The 6,904-nt window shown below is 38.4% G+C and overlaps 1 pseudogene; it reads left to right on the top strand.

Annotated features, from left to right (window-relative positions):
- The first annotated feature begins 4,244 nt into the window (after nucleotides 1–4,244).
- LOC142433472 (eukaryotic translation initiation factor 4E pseudogene) lies at nucleotides 4,245–4,930 on the top strand (annotated as a pseudogene).
- Nucleotides 4,931–6,904: the final 1,974 nt, after the last annotated feature.

Genomic DNA, 6,904 nt, shown 5'->3' with positions numbered 1-6,904 from the left:
TTACCTGGGTAAATTTTCCTATTGCACTCCTTCCTCTTCTTGGACCAGCCTAAATGATCAGAGGTGTGAATCTTAGCCCTTGTCCTAAATAAGACTAAAGTATTTCTCATTCTGTATTGCATATCTCAAACCCACTTAAGTGATAGCAAAGATGACAGTATTATTATTTGATCTTTCTACAAAGAGCACATCCATAATTACCAACACTAGCCGAGCCTGGTGGCCCTGGATGGAATTCTGATGATAAGGTCAACATTGACAAAGAAGTGTAGAGCAGATCAAATTGCTTGTTTCAGCTTTTCAAAGACATCTGCCTTTCCAAAGGAAGTGCCTTGGTCAAGAATACACAGTGATTTGGCAGAACACATTCAGAAAAGAGACTTTTGACTATGGTAATTCTTTCCCCAGAAAGACCCTAGTCCTCTGGATTTCATACCAAACATCTGCCAGTGCAATCACAACCCTGTCATTTCTAACAATACAGCTGTTTTTACCTTAGTTAGACTTAAAGAGTTTTTTTAAGAGCCTTGGGTGAGCTTTCATTATCGTACCCCATGACCTTCAAGATTCAAACTGTGAGGAGAGTCTACAGAAAATCAGTAATGCACTAAAGCAGATACTGCAGTTGTTATGAGTCAGCAAATTTTGCTGTATGGATAGTAACATTTATTTTGATTTTGTGAAAGCACTTTTGTCTTCCTCATGTCTTATGCTTATTTTTATTGCAGCATACAAGTAATTTTCAACTTATGACATAGTTGAGTTATGGTAAAGTACATTTACAACTGTCTTTTTAAAATCACTTATCTCTAGTAATATGTACTACATACAATGTTTCAGCATGCAAATTTTGATGTTATACTTCTCTTATGTTCACTTGCAATGTATCTGAAACAAACATTGCATCTTCCTGTAAGTAGGTTTTGGAAAAATGCATACAGGTGATATGGAAAAAATTGCTGAGTTATATGAACATGTTCCAAACATTTGATCAGGGTAATATAGTGGAAGATATTGGTGGGAGAGTGGTCCATTTGGCAAAATGCTGAATTTAGAAATTTATATCTTTGGTATCGAACATCTTATAGATCATTGTGTTAGGCTGGGTTGACTAGAGAAACAAATCCAATGGTACTCATATATGTGTAAGAAAGAGCTTTATATCAAGAAGTAGTTACATATCAGGAAAACATCCCAGTCAATCCAAATCAAATCTGATCCTAGTCCCTAAGCCCAACACTAGTCCATAAATCCCTCTTCAGAATCACACAACTACAAGCAATGATGCAAAACACAAGAAGATCACTGACCAGTGGGTGCAAAGTCTTGTGGATTCACTGGTGGTAGAGGCATCTCAAGGGCTTTGGCAGGTCTCTGAGTGACCCAATGGCAGGAAGATGAGGCAGAGAAAGAGAGCAAGTTCCCCACAAGGAGTCATCATCAGGTTATGACATGATTGACAGGTTAAACTCCACCCCTTCACTCTTATATTTTCAAGTTGACATGAAATTATGAAACTACCAGAATCATGAAGAAGGGAAATTGATAGATCAATACTTAATGAATTTTGAAGAGGAAAGAAATGCAGAAGACAGAAATAGTGAGGAAGATGAAGGAGAGAAGTTAAAAAATGTTAAAATGGAAGAATTATATGGCAATACACTGAAGTTGTGGATGGACTTGGGCCTCTTCTCATGACTGCCCTCAATACAAGAACATTTTGTTCTAACAACCTGGTATTCTGTGATGCTCACCCTCCCAGCACAATTGTTGAAGACAGAATGGGTGCCTCAGCAAATGTGGTGAAGAAAGTGGATGGTGCCAGGCTATCAAAAGATATAGCATTCGGGGTCTTAAAGGCTTGAAGATAAAAGAGCAGCTATCTAGCAGAGAAGCAAGAAGCCCACATGGAAGAAGCAGATCAACCTGTGTGATCATGAGGTGTTGCTGGGACCAGGTAACAGGCATCAGAAGGCCCTAAACAAACAAACAAACAAACCATGTTGTTGAGAATGAGGGGGGTTGCTCAGAGCAGAGACCCAAAGCCCATCTGTAGCCAATGGGACATCCCCTCACGGAGGGTTCACAGGGAATGGATGAGCCAATCAGGGGGCAGTAAAGCACCAAGGAAACACACAATACTCCTCTGGTCACTTGAGACTTTCTCACCCCTCACTATTATGACCCTAGTATTGCCTTTCACTGATAGATATACCAGAGCATGTGCACAGGTGAAGATAAGACATAAGCGCTCGTGACACACAGAATTCAGGAGATCAGGTGGAAGGTGGGGAGAGGAGGGAAGGAAGAGGGTACTGATTGTGATGATGGACACATAACTGCACCCCACTCCCAGGGGAGGAACAACAGAAACCATGGGGGAAGAGAGACAACCATTGGTGTAAGACATGAAAATAATAATAATTTATAATTTATCAAGGGGCCACGGGGGTGGGGGTGGGAGGGAGAAAAAGAGGACCTGACATCAAGGGCTCAATAGAAAATTAATGTCTAGAAAATAATGGTGACAACATATGTACAAATGTGCTTGATACAATTAATGTATGGAATATTACAAGAGCTGTAAGAGCCCTTAATAAAATGTTTTTTAAAATGCGTCAGACGGTGTAACATATGACAAAATGATAATAATTTATGAATGATGACGGGTCATGAGGGAGGGGGAGTGGGGAGGGAGGGGGAAAATGAACTGCATATATTAAGGGCTCAAGTAGAAGCCAGATATTTTGAGAATGATGATGGCAACAAATGTACAAATGTGCTTGGCACAATGGATGTATGTATGGATTGTGATAAGAATTGTATGAGCCCCCAATAAAATGACTTAAAAAAAACCCCAAAATCAGGAGCTTCAGTTTTTGAAAACATGGAGCCAGATGCTGATATCATCATTGCTGTTAGGGCTGTGAATTAGGCTCCGACTCACCATGACCCTGTGCACACAGGATGAACCAGTGCCTGGTTTTGCATCATCCTAGTAATTGTTATGTTTGAGGCCATTATTGAAGCCCCTATGTCAGTACTTCTAGATGATCTTCCTCTTTTTCACAAGTCTTATGTTCCTTTTCAAGGACTGATCTCTTCTGATAACATGTCCAAAGTATGTGAGAAGTCTTGCCATCCTCCTTTTAAAGGAACATGTGGTTATACTTTCTCTAAAACAAATTTGTTTGTTTGTCCCGGTACTTTCAATATTCTTCACTGATACTTTAAATAAAATACCTCAACTATTCCATGGCCTTCTTTATTCAGTGTCCAGGTTTCACACACACATGAGGTGATTGAAAATACCATGGCTTGGGTCAGGTACATCTTAGTCCTCAATGGAATATCCTTGCTCCTCAACATTCTAAAGAGATTTTGTGTAGCAGATTTGTCTAATTCAATACATCATTTGAGTTCTTAACTGCTGCTTCTATGAGCACTGATTGTGGATTCAGGTAAATAAAATCCTTGACAATTTTGATACTTTCTCCATTTATCATGATGTTGTCTATTGGTCCAATTGTGAGTATTTTGGCTTTCTTTACATTGAGTTGTAATCTATATTGAAGGCTTAAAAATTTGGAAGACAACTGTATTGTCAATCAACTGTAAAAGATCCATCTTTGTGTCCATTACAAAGAAAGGTGACCCAACAGATATGGAAATTATTGAACAATATCATTAATAATCACATACAAGTAAGTTTTTGCTGCAGATTATTCAAAAATGGTTACAGCAACACATTGATAAAGAGCTGCCAAAAGTTCAGATTGGATTCAGAAGAGGTCATGGAACAAGCGATATCATTGCAACATCAGATGGATCTTAGCTGAAGGCAGAGAATACCAAAACAAGGTTTACTTGTGTTTTATTGATTATGTAAAGACATCCAACTGTGTGAGTCATTCCAAATAATGGATCACATTTTGAAGAATGAGAATTCCAGAACACTTCATTGTATTTATGTATAAACTGCACAAGGACCAACAGGCAGTCATAGAAACAGAACAAGGGAAAACTGCATGGTGTAAAACCAGGGTTGTATCATTTCACCATACTAATTCAACCTGCATGCTGATAATATAATCAGGAAGTTGGATAATATGAAGAAGAATGTGGCATCAGGATGGGAGGAAAGCTCATTAACAACCTGTGATATGCAGATGACACAACTTCACTTGCTGATAAAAAGGACTTGAAGAACTTGCTGATGAAGATCAAGGACTGCAGACTTCAATATGGATTACAACCCAATGAAAAGAAAACCGATGAGATCAGGTCGATCTAAACTGATGACTGTGGAACTGGAAACCACTCCTACTCAAGAAAGGAAAACAATCTAATCAGGACGTTGCTAATCCAGACAGAATACTATATTAAACATCTACTACTGAACAGACACTCTGGTTTTTTTAAGGTGATAAAAAGCAAAATTTGGCAAGCAAACCTTCAGTTTATCTCTAAGTGTAATACTATTGAAGATATTTGGACTCTGTACAGCCATATCCAGTTGTCTAGTAATTTAATGTCTGGCTGTGACTACTCACTTTTTAAGAATGATATTGAGCCCATGTGGGAAGATGAGAAAAACAAATGAGGAGGCTGATGGCTAATTACATTGAACAAACAGCAGAGATGAAGTGACCTCAATCGCTTTTGACTAGAGACCTTTCTGTGCCTTATTGGAAAATCTTTTGATGACTACAGTGATGATGTTTGTGGAGCTGCTGTTGATGTTAGAGGTAACAGCGATAAAATAGCATTATGGACTACTGAGTATGAAAACAGAGATGCTGTTACACATGTAGGGAGAATATGCAAGAAAAGGTAAGGACTTCCTTCAAAGATGGAGATTGGTTATTAGTCTCATGCAGTCACAGCTACTAAGATTGGTTCCACCACTAAAAATAGGTTTGTTGTTTAAGAAGACACCTTCTGAGTATTCTCATAGGGGACTGCATTAAGCAATTGAGATTTGGGAGCTGAACCAATGCCTCTTCAAAAACAGAGGGGACTGCATTTCAATTTGATTTCCATCAAAATCAGTGGTTCTCAACCTTCCTAATGTCGTGACCCTTTAATACAGTTTCTCATGTTGTGGTGAACCCCCCCCACACACACACACACCATACAATTATTTTCGTTGCTACTTCATAACTGTAATTTTGCTACTGTTATGAATTGAGCAACCCCTGTGAAAGGGTCATTTGACCCCTAAGAGGTCACAACCCACAGGTAGAGAACCGCTGATCTAAATGTTACTAAAGTATAAGAGGAGTCTCATTCACCTTTGTCTTGTTCTGTGTTAATTTTTTAAAATTTTGGCTGGAGTATCCACTTTTCCAATCAAAGTAATACAGTATACATCCTCCCCAGAATCCATAAATGTGTTCATGGCCCACTCTGTAATAGCTAGGTAGAATTCACATTACATACATTTACCTATCCATAATATCCAATTTTTAAAAAAACCTTACATTTCTATACCTTATAAGGGGGAAAAAGATTTATGTACCATTGTTTGCATGAGCATATTTTACTTGTTTGAAAGAGTAGGCTGCATACAGTTTTCTACCAAATGTCTCTGTTTCTTTTCTTTTTAATACTTTTATTGGGGGTTCTTTCATCTCTTATCATAATTCATACATCCCACCAGTGTGTCAAGCACATTTGCACATATGCCGTCATCATCATTTTCAAAGCAGTATCTTCCCACTTGAGCCCCTAATATCTGCTCCCCATTTCTTCTCCCTCCCTCCCTCCCTGGCCTGTCCTCCCTCCCTCACAAACCCGTGATAAGTTATAGATTTTTTTTTCTATATCTCACATCATCCTCCATTACCCCTCACCCACTTTTCCGTTATTCATTCCCCTGGGATGGGGTTCTAGGTTGATCTTGTGATCAATTCCCCCTTTCTTGCCCCACCCTCCCCTAATCCTCCTGGTATTTATTCTCCTTGTTGGCCCTGAGGGGTTTATCTATCCTGGGTTCCCTGTGTTGCAGGCTCTTATCTGTAGCAACGTGCATACTCTGATCTAACCTGATTTGTAGGGTAGAATAGAGGTCATGATAGCGGGGGGAAGGAAGCACCAAAGAACTTGAAGAAAGTTGTGTATTTCATCGGTGCTATACTACACCCTGACTGGCTCATCTCTTCCCTGTGACCCTTCTGTGAGAGGACTTCGTTTCTTTTTACAGCAGTTTTGTTTGTTTGTTATGCTATTCTCTTGCTGATGGCTGTAGATTTTAATTTATCTTTTTCCCTACTTGATAACAATAGTGATTCTTATTTCAGGTTTTCATTTGCTTTGCTTTGCTTCTTTTTCTCATATAATATTGGTGAAGGATCCAGGAAAATGCACAAAGATGGAATAAACATTAATTTGTGGGGGGGAAAGAAAGAAAAGAAAAAGCAAAATGCTCAGAACTGGACCAATTGACAGTTGCTGATTGCTTTACTAAATTCAGTAAGCAGATTCAGGAAGGAATGAGGTATTACCACAAAATATATGAAGCAAAAAAGAAAAAGAATCCATAGACAGCTCTCACTAATCTTCTGATGAGTAACTCCATCCCCATTCTCAGGGATATTCCAGATGATCCAAAACCTTCCACAAGTTATTATTGCAAAGGACAGAATACCAGTTTATAACTCTTCTTTATTGTTGGAGTGATGTTTTATAATTTGTATATTTTTAGGTATGCATTTATGTATCAGAATATATGTAAGTTTACATACAATGCTTCCAACCCTTCAAGAAAAATCAAGACCAGATTTATAAAGATACTGATAATAAGACAATAAAAATGAAATCTAAAAATAAAATATACATTCCACTTACATCAGAACAAATAATACAATTGTTAGAATGAAACCCCATCCTAAATTGGGGACTA

Source organism: Tenrec ecaudatus, chromosome X (assembly GCF_050624435.1).
Source record: "Tenrec ecaudatus isolate mTenEca1 chromosome X, mTenEca1.hap1, whole genome shotgun sequence".
In the NCBI taxonomy this organism is placed as follows: domain Eukaryota; kingdom Metazoa; phylum Chordata; class Mammalia; order Afrosoricida; family Tenrecidae; genus Tenrec; species Tenrec ecaudatus.
Note: the sequence above shows the minus strand (reverse complement) of the source record. Positions and strands in the feature narration are given on the sequence as shown.